Source organism: Aedes albopictus, chromosome 2 (genome assembly GCF_035046485.1).
Source record: "Aedes albopictus strain Foshan chromosome 2, AalbF5, whole genome shotgun sequence".
NCBI classification, from domain to species: Eukaryota; Metazoa; Arthropoda; class Insecta; order Diptera; family Culicidae; genus Aedes; species Aedes albopictus.
Genome location: NC_085137.1, coordinates 104,418,091 through 104,429,025, shown reverse-complemented (window position 1 = coordinate 104,429,025; position 10,935 = coordinate 104,418,091). Strand labels below are relative to the sequence as shown.

Here is a 10,935-nt window from a genome sequence, read left to right as displayed (position 1 = left end):
GCGGCATTATTTGATAATTTTCAATTTGAGACTGTTAATGTTTAGGTAAAGTTCCTACAGAAAGTGGGAATTGTTTGTGAAAAGACACACAACACCTGTTTTCGCAAACTTTGTTCACCAAAGTTCGTTTTTCCTTATTTTCTCCCGCTGCTGTATTGAGTGAATGTTGGTATTAGTGAGCTCTAGCTGCGCATGATAAGCGGCAACAAAATCAGATCACCGTAGCATCCCCGTGGGACCACCAGTCGGGTATCTTTCGTAGTACTACAGCTCGAACAAAACAAATTTCTCCCTGTACAAACAGTGTTACGAAGGGGTGGGTGGGTATAAGTCCCATTTTGGCGTTATGAAACTTATGAGCAAACCTTTATTTTATCTTGTACCAACTTTTCGAACCCTCTAAGCAGAATACCCTCTTCGAATGAGTGTAATCAGTTTCGTACCTTTTAATTCCGCCCTAATTGCTTATCTTTTGACAGATGCACGCATTTCGACTACCACTTGTAATCTTCCTCAGTGTCAGTTATCCACTATGATAACTAGTGGATAACTGACACTGAGGAAGATTACAAGTGGTATTCGAAATACGCGTATCTGTCAAAGGATAATCAATTAGGGCGCGGAATTAAAAGATACGAAACTTTATTCTATGTTGGATGGGACAACCATGTGGCTACGATAATCGAAGCATTGGTATAAGTTTTTTCTTCTGTTTTTCCCGCTTGGCACATTCACACCCAAGAGTGTGGTAGCATTCGAAAGGAAGTTGTTATTACAGGTTTGAAATTACCTGTTTGCTGCTGGGGTGGTGGTTTGCTCTTGGGCGAGACGCAAGACAGAAAAAAACCGGAGGCTGGCTTGGTTAAGCCGAGTCGATGCTGGTTTTTTAGTGGGTGTATGTGTGTGCGATGGTAAATACTTGCGCTCTCTGTGGCTAAGCACTGCGCTAAGCTTCACAGTCATTAACGCAAGTGAGCTGGCAGCAGAAGGATTGAGCATCCGGATTGAGCGTGGCACGTTGAAAGCCGCGCACTGAGTGAACTGAGCACTAGTTGTTGAGTGCGGAATTGTGTAACAAAGAAAAGTGATTGCAGTGACTAGCGAGAGTAACTTGTGCTGACACAACTGGAGCTGCGGCGACAAACTAGATAATGACAACATGAACTACCATTACAGTTATGAATACTAATGACATGAAGCGATGATGGGTTGTTGTGGAATAGCAAGTGTGGGTTAGAAAAGAATGTACATTTCACAAAGTTAAAAAGAATATTGGAACATTTGCAAAAAAGTTGTATTGGATTCATTAGTTTTAATCTATTCTCTACACAATCTCATTTTATAGTGTTTCTGCTATTCTGAATTTCAAAGCTTTAACCATAGGCAGCATCAAGATTTTTCAAAGGGGGAATCTTAAAAAAAACACGTTGCGTACTTATTGTAACACTTAGCAGCCCTATTTGTTTTATTAATTTTGAAAGGCAGCACAAATGTGTATCTTGTGGAGCGGACCTGGTGTAATGGTTAGAACACTAGACTATCACACCGAGGACCTGGGATCGAATCCCACTCCCGACAAACTCCCAAAAATGTGAGTTCTTCCTTCGGAAGGGAAGTAAAGCGTGGGGCTAGAGATGATCTAACATAGGGCTAAAAATGTCGTTAATACAGAAACAAAAAAAATGTGTATCTTATAAAGATGCTTGGTACTCATGAGAAACTTCAGAAGAATCTTGTAGCTTTCAAGGTTCCCAGTAATCTCAATCAGTACTTCGCAAGGTCGATTTTTGGGCTTCTAAACAGCTTGAAAGCTGCCAATGACTCTCTTTAAGACGTAATTGAAACTTTCAAGTTACGCTTGATGTTCTTTTAGGTGGCTTGATGTTTTGAAGAAGCGTAAACTGTCAGTTTAGCCAAAAACATCTTCTTCAAAATTTTTGAGGGTATATTTCAATTTACCTAATCAATCCTTCAATGTTACATGGCTAGGTGCACCATGCAGGCACTGTGCAAGTTTTACGTGCTTATGTCATATGTGTCAAATAGATTCTAGCATTTTACTAGGGTTAATCAATAAGATGTTGGCTACTGCCTGAAAATCCTACAGACGTGATGCGAGAGAAATCACTTGAATCAAATTTCTGAGAGTTAGCTAGGTTTGCCTACATAATGGGTGATAACTTCGTTTTTATAAGCGTTTTACTCGCAAAGAAAAATGATAATATAGGCTATTCGGCAGTTGAACTGCTATGATACGACAGCAAGCAGATAAAATGCAGTATAATAGCTGAAATGCGGCTTGGTTCAGGGATGAGAAATGTACTGGAAAAAACGGTAACTGGCTGTACATTTGACATTTTTCCACACGAACATCACAAGCCCAGCCAAATTCAAACTGTTCGAAAAATAAATGTCATAACATTTTTTTTCCTGCAGCCTTCTTCCTCGAAACGGTTTCCAAGCTCGAAAGCGCCAGTACTCGAGCACAACGACGACAAAAATTTCTGTCTCTCCCATTTTCGCATTTTTCTGCGTTTCAAACCGCTTCTAGACAAACTTCTTTACACGCATCGCAAAGCTAGGAGTGTGCTCTAGCTATTTGTGCAAATCGATTTAAATTTTTTATTAAAACAAGTGAGTTATTAGCAGTTGAAAATATTTGACATTTTTCGCAATCACCCGCCCCAGCTTGACTGCTCATAAATATTTTCGTGGGGAAGCGAAAACCATCAAGCGTCTGCTTGACTGCCGTCGGCGCGGCGTCTGATGGTATTGGTGCTGCCGTTGTTTTGTTTTTATTTTACTGCTAGTATCGATGAACGGTAGACAGAAAAAAGTCTCATTCTCATGCCTGGCTTGGTTAAATGCTTTTTGGTAACCTGGGTAGGACTTCCCAAAGAATCTCTCTGAATAAAAGAAATATTTCATGGATTCTTTTAGAAATTCTTCCCGGGAGTTTTTCAGAAATTTATTCAAGGATAACCCCACAAAATCTCCTGAGATTTTCTGGCGACTTTCAAAAAAATCTGTCGAAGATTTATTCGGAAGTTTTCTCTAATTCTTAGAAGTTTTCTCAAAACGTAATTTTAGAAAAGTTTGCACGGAGAGATTCATTATTCATTTATGTAATAATTTCATAAGAAATGCTTTGAGGATAGAATTAATTCAGAAATGAATTCCTGAAAAAAATCTGGATATTCCTTCAAAAATTGCTCCTGCGATGCCTTTAGAAAACTTTCTATGTTTTTTTAAAGAAATTCTGTCAGGAATGTCTTTGGATATTTCCCTGAAAATTCCTTCAGGAATCCTTCCAAGATTTTCATTAAAAAATTCATAGTTACCATGCGAATTCTCTCCATATTTTTCCAGAGGAATAGTTAGGGAAAATCGTTAAACTCCATGAATAGTTTCAGATGTTCCTTGTGAATTTATTCCTGAGTTTATTTAATATCTCATCTACAAAAGCTTCCATGGATTTCCTCAGAAATTCCTCAATATATTTTTTTTATCTTTCAATAAATTTCTGAGGGATCCCTGAACTCCTGGATCCCTGAAGGATCTCTGAAAGACTTCCTGGACACACTTCTCAAGGAATAATTAGAAGAATTATATACGTTTTGAAGAGATTAGTAGACAAAAAACCTTGAAGTACAGGCTGGAAGAATTTTTGAAGGAGATCCTACAGTCATAAAAAAACATGGTGGAATTCCCTAAAGAACCACTGAAGAAATAAATTAATTCTGAAGGATCCCTGGAGGGTTTTCTGAAGAACAGAAGACACCTCTCAAGGAATACTCAGAAGAATTTCTTATACAAGTTTTTAAGAGAGAAATAAACAAAAATGCTTGAAATACTACCTGGAGATTTTTTTAAGGATATCCTGCGGTTAACTAAACAAAAATTAGGAAGGAATTCCTTAAAGAAATTTCACTGAAAAGAATATCTATAAAAAAAAGTTTAGTTAACCTTTAACAGAATTCCTTGTAAAAGTGAGAAGCCTCTGATAGAGGAATTCATTGAAAAAATCCTGAAAATATATTGAAAAATAAATTGTGGAGTAATTTTCACAGGTATTGTTGATAGAATCTTTTGAGTAATTGCTGAAGCTTTCCAGGCAGAAGTTGTGAAAGAATTCCTGAAGAAAGGTGTGATAAATTCTTAGCAATCCCTGAACAAAACCTGGAGAAGCTTCTGGAAAAAAACCCCAGAGTAACTTGCTGTAGAAGCTTTTGACAATTTTCTAAAGATTTTTCTAAATCTAAATAAATTGCTGACAAAATCTCTAAACATTCTTAAATATTTGAATAAATACACACAATCCAAATTTCCTAAGGAACATCAATCTTTTGAGAAACTCCTGACAAGACCCAAGGGAAAATGCTGGAGGAATTCTTGAAATAATCTTTAGAAACATCCTTGAATAAATTTTCAAAAACAAATGATGGACAGAAATGTATTCTAAAGAGATACCTGGAGGAATCTTTGGAGGAAATCTTGCTTAAATCATCCTGTGAGAACCTTATTTCCATTAAAATTGTGAAAACATTTTTATAAATCCTAAAAGAGTCCCTAAAGTATTCCTGGAAGTAGTCGTGGAGAAAATTATAAAAAATGTCCACGAGAAGTAATTCATTCTAAACAAATTTTGGGAAGAATTTTATAAAAGTTCTTGCTGAAAATTTTGGAAAAGGAGTTCCTACATGAATTCACCTTCCGTGATAATTACACAAATATTTCGTGAAAAAAAAATATTCATGAAGGCGTTTAATTTTACCATAACTGTACTGTTTGAGTGGCTTTTCAACGAGGACAAAATTGGAGAATTTATTGCGAGAAAGTTACAGCTTTGGTTAGTGTTTTCAGCATAGTTTTCTTCAAATTTGAGTTAAGAACAGGTTCACCCAATAAATTTCCATTGATTGCAAACAACTTCCCTAAGGAGATCAAGCTGCACGGAGACATAAATTTTGCTTGTTAAGTTGTGAATTCGAACCGTTGTGGAACGCTGTTTACAAATGGAAAACAATTTGAGGTGATTTCGCGAATTAATATTCGCAAATAGTAGTCTAGAAAAAAAAAATGTTTTGGCCGGAAAAATTTCCAATTGAACAGACAAGTTGGCCACATTCACCAAAGTATGTTTCAGCAAAAATATGCAAAATTTGTCAAACTTTGGATTCGAGTGATGACATGCATCAACATGATGAACAATAATTAAATTTAACATTTTTTAATATGTATTTGGATCTTTTGGTCAAAATATAACCAAAAACGTTTTGAAAAATTTTACTCTAACTTGGGCTTTTGTAGCAAAGGCTATAGCCATAATTGTAGTTTTGAACAATGCATCAATCATTTGTTGGAATTGTTCAGATGAAAATTAAGAATTTGAAGCATTTTTGGGATTTACAGATTGGATGAGTTTAACCCTTCAGGACGCGCGCCGTTGTAAAAAGTACAACACTGTCAAAAAACCTCGCTCGTCGTATATAGCAAAAGCGCGGTGCATGTTCAGCTGTTTGATGGCGCGCGTCCTGGAAGGGTAAATTTTGCTTGCAAGCTGCGGGCCATGGGCACAGATAAAAATGAAACTTTATAATTTTTATGTAGTCGATGGAGGAACGAGAGACTTTTTAATTATTATTTTAGAAATGAGTGTTGTCAGAAACTCAGAGTCTGACAGGCATAATATTAACTTATATAAGGTTGATGAGTATCACTATACTGTTTCTTGCTATTTCAATTTTTTGGAGATTGCCAGTCCCATGATGGTTCATCAACAGACAAGACATTACAAAATTATGAGTGGATAAATTTGTAGCAATTGAAGGCTAGTCAACTCACGCATGCCATTTACATGAAAAAGTATGATTTATAAAATAGTGGTTGACTGTGTAATGATTGAAGTGCTACCGCCAGAAGATTCTGATAAAAAAGTTCGGTAAGAAGTTGCTCTGCAACCAATCAGATAATTTCATAAATTTATGATTTTTTTTTATTTATTATTCAGCAAAAATCAGCTTCTGAGGAAGTTTCACTTATTTTAAGCCAAATGTTACTTCTCTCTAAGGGTTATGTTCATTTCGTTTTTTCTTCAGTATTTCTGGTATTAACCTATCCTGCAATTCTAGCAAAAACTTTTTGAGCATCTCAATCTTGCTCGATTTATTCTTAACTTCTTGAGGAGTTTTACCACAAATACCAGAATTAATTCTGGTAGACATCATCACTTTAAAATATTTTGCTTGCAAAACTAATTACCCGTTTTTGGAGCTTGTCACGGATGCTGTGAATGTTTAAAAAGATTTGTCATAAATTTTGTCTGAAATTTTCAGTCATCTTCAAACCTAGTACAGTTCTAGCAGCTTGTAAGCTGTGAAAATGCAGCATCATTTTTTTAAATTCAATCCATAACGAATGATTAATTTTTATACTCACCTTGAGTTACTGCCCCTGCCTAAATCCGCCACTGAAATTCATTATCCCTTCGGACTTAAGATACCTCAAAACCGGCTTTGGGACCATCAGTTTGGGGCGTCTGTTTTGTTTCATCTGCTACTTCGTTGCTGATATTGCTATTATTGCCACCACCGTAATTGGACTTGGACGTACCTACAACTATACCCACGGTGCGGCAACAGACCATGCCCAACAACCAGCCAAAACACAGCCGAACCGCAATGGTCGCTTCTTGTAGCACAGGGCAGGTTGTTGGTGGATAGGATATAGGTATGCCCAAGGCTTTGTGGTCTTCTTTCTTCTCGTGCGTCGTCTCGTATTTGCGCTTGACTGTACTCCAAGAATTTGACCTTAACGGAGTGGAGTTGTGGAACGGGAGCATAGAAAAAAAAACACACAGTGGAGGTAAAGGCAGGAAAGAAGAGTTGATACTCTCATCATGTAGGTATTAAGGCAGTGAAGAGCCAACAGCGCAGCGTTGAATGACTATAGAACCTGTGTGGATTATCTGGAGTGAAGGTTGGCGTACGGACCGGCGGCGGTGGCGGCGCGGCGTAACGCGTTGAATGTGTAGTAGGGCAAGTGACTTCTTTCAGCAGTAAAGTGTCGGCACTTGGAATTGGCTACCTTCTTCGTTGGTCGATTGTGTGCGGATCCAGTGTTGAAAGATCCGGTGGGAAACGATGTGGATGGGTTGTTTCTTTCTCCTGGCGGAGAAGCCATGTTGGGATTGAGAATATTAATGAGGTTTAACTTTTCAGATCAGTTGATGATATATTTTTGTGCAAAATAAATCGTTATTCAGGCAAATTTGTGAAGTACTCTTGAAGTTCCTTGTTTCTAAGTTTTATAGTCAAAAGTCACACATAAAAATGTTCATTTTTTTTATTGATGCACGAGTTTCAGAGGTACAACTCTGACAAGTAAATTAGGGTGAGTTTGATTCTTCATTAGGCTTTGTTCTTCTGCTATAAGAAAAATAAGATTCGTTGAAATACAAATTTCATTGAATAAAAATTCAAATCGATAGTCAAGTTGGCTTTCCCCAAGTTAAATTGAATAGTTTTTAGCCTCCACAAATGACTATTTTGAATCATTATTGTCATAACAAATTTAGTAGATTTTTCAGATGAGTATCCACTTGTGTACACAAATTCATGTAAGTAGTGAACTATAAATTATTGCTTGGTTGCTGTAGGGGTTAATTATTTCTTCTTGAAGCCTCTTCTTTATATCATTCAATGCCGTAGCAAACTCAAATAGCTGCCTGGAGTTAGTAGTTTGGATTATTTTATAATCATTTTTACTTTGTTTGACTCTGTAGTAGTTTTTCTATCGTAGTTATCTTAATTTTCATCGACTTCCACTAAAAATTGGTTCTGATGACAAGAATTACAGAATGACTTTTGATTCAGAGTTAACTTTTTCTTTGTTTGTATAACTTTCCCTTTGGTTAACTACTAATTCGTGCTAAACAATTCAAATTATCAAATATAACTGCCTTGTCCTTAAGCTGTTTTTGTGGATGAGATGAAACATATGAAATTTATTGAATAATACACGAAACATTAGATGAACATTCAACAATACTTGTATTATGTTTTACCCATTCCCTGGAAAAGCATAAATGAAAACTTCCCAAGCAAAGGGTAAGTGGTGATTTATTATTGTAATTTTTTTTATCGTCGGTATGAACTTAATAACAACAATTTTTATTTTTCCACTTTAAAGCTTTTTTTTCTAGAGATTTTTTAATAAGACAAAAAATGTTTATTGACCCAACGAACCACATCAAAATAAAATTATTCAGGTTTTGTTATGGTTTGCAGAACCTCTTCAAAACTTATTAGACTTTGAAATGCTTTGGTATTGATATTTTATTTGCTACAAAATCAATTATTATTGGAATTCACTTATGAAACCTTCAACTTGTTTTTTGAGAATTTTGAATATTCTAAGGGACTCCCTCTAATTTTAGTTCTGACAATTTGGAATATATCCATGAATAATGTTAGCTTCCCTGTGGGGCATTTATTAGGCTGCCGTTAAAGACTGTTCATAGGCTTGGTAGACGGAATAAATTCAACCCAACTTCTTTTCCTCCGGATTATTCAAATTATTTCAGAAGTTTTGAAACCATCGATGAAGTGTTGAAATACTTTGATATTCGTGTACACAACAAAAACACGTACTTGATGAACGAATTAAAAAAAGATTTAAATTACGAAATGAAATCCACGTACTTCGGTAAGAATCAAACCCACGTTTCTCAGTTCGTTAGACGGGCGCATCTGTTCCTCTAAGCTATGAAGTCACTTGTCTTCCCTACATATTCACATCGCGGTTGAAACCCGAAGTTTTCCCTCACATGACAACCCATTCTTTCCAAATCCGTACGTAACGTTGGACAAAGTACGCTGGAGAGTGGATCTGGTCTTCTATGCAGCACACTATGCCGGACGTACATCCGACGCAAGGTTTATGAAAAAGACAATCTATTTTCACGTGAGAAAACTTCTGATTTTCAACTGCATGAATGATAACTGTGCCCGAAGCTCTCAATAATTCTAAAAAAATCCTCTCCCGCTTTGACATACATGTATTTAGAATGTGACAAGAAGCAAATCATGTGTGATAGTGGAATTGAATTCAGTTCTACGCCTTCAGGTTTCGAAGGTATTAGTAGGTCGGCTCCAGAGGCACGTTCTATGTACTCCATTTGGAAATTTTGTGCCATGGCTTCGGAGGTAGTCAAGCAGCTCCGTAGCTTGGTTGAATGAAAGTGCATGTCTAACGAATTGGGAGTCATGGGTTCGATTCCCACCAGAATGCATTTAAAACATTTCAACATTATTATTTTCATTTGGCTTGGTTAGCCTGGGTAAAATCAAGAAATAGAATGAAATACTGCTATAAATATGAAGTGACAACCACCAGCTTTACGCACAACTCCCAGAAGAAAAAACGTAGCAATCGATTGAATTTTGCCAATTTAGACGTAAAGCAATGTCAGAATGAGTGTCTAATTACCGGGAATAATTTTTTATATTTTTGATGTACTGAACTGCTTTGCTTGCAGGTCCAACCAAATTCGTGTAACCTGTAACACAAAACTGATAAAAACTTTTTACGAACCTAATGTTTGTTATTTTCACGTACAAAAATTTTTCATTATAGGTGGAGTTTTAAGAAAAAATAAATTTATAATTCATAAACATTTCGAGAAATGATTGCTTTTTAATCGCGCTTCGTTTGTTTCGTGAACTTATAATGTTTTGTCCATATTTGTAAACGTTTTTACCCACGGTAAAATTAGGTCATCTTTTCCAAAAACTAATTACTTATGTATCCATCATTTCTTCAACATGTCGCACGGTGCAACATAATGTACAATATGCCCGCTCTAGCATACCAAAAACATGAACTTAAATTGAAAACACATTATTAAAACCAAAAAATATGTATAAGTATTATCCTAAAATAAAAAAAAATGCTTTAAAAAATCTATAATCTATTTCGAAAGGAAATGTCGTTAATTAGTGCGAGATACTTCTCTGGATTTAATTTACTATTTCTATGATCTAGCCATTTTATAGAAAATCGATATCGTGCATCTCCAAATTTTGTGACACTTGGCGGGCTTGTAGATCATCGAAAATAATTAGACTTGTATTTTATATTTCGACATTAAGGTAACCAAATTTAAGATAAGAAGGGACAAAAACATTTTTTGCATTTTCTTTAAAACATTACTTTTGAACCAGTTGACCGATTTAAATCATTTTTGTTTTTTTTTCTGGAAGATATTGAATTGTAGTTTTCAGGAAACTACGCTGTAAGGGCCAAATTGTGTTTAAGTGCAAAAAATATGCAAGTATACATTTTTTTTTCACGATTTGAAAGTCTCGGGACGGAAGAGGTATCCTGGCTTTATATTTTTATAAGACACTTCAGGAAATTTGGTACATATTTTTATAAGAAAATTCAGGAAATCACCTATCCAAAATGAAAAAGAAAAATCAAACTTTCCCAAACATGACACTTTTTATATATGTTTAAATGTTGAGTCTCCATAAAACTATGGATACAAAAAACACCAGATATCACTAAAAAATGCATAGTTTTATGAGAGTTTACAATATAAGACAATTTTGAAGTACATAAAGAGCTATCCTTTAAATGTTACGCCAAGTTTCCTGAATTTTCTGATAAAAATTGAAAACAAAGGTACCCTTTTTAACCCAAGATCATGAAAACGTGGAAAGAAACTAACACATTTACATACTTTTTTCAATAAAACACAATTTGACCCCTTCAGTGTATATTTAATAAAAAATACGATTTGATATCTTTCAAACGAAAAGACGAAAGGAGTTTAAAATTATTTTCGACACACAACAAACCCACCAAGTGCAAAAAGTTGCACTTTATCGATTTTCTATGGAATCACTGTAGGGTAATTGTTCCCAGTTGAAC

At 35.5% G+C, this 10,935-nt stretch overlaps 1 protein-coding gene across 1 annotated transcript in view; it reads left to right on the top strand.

Moving 5' to 3' along the window:
* Positions 1–971: 971 nt before the first annotated feature.
* LOC109417005 (myb-like protein AA) overlaps positions 972–10,935 on the top strand; it is a gene marked incomplete in the record, with an annotated part of 59,140 nt that continues 49,176 nt past the window's right edge. The window contains 1 exon segment of the mRNA XM_029852834.2: positions 972–1,034.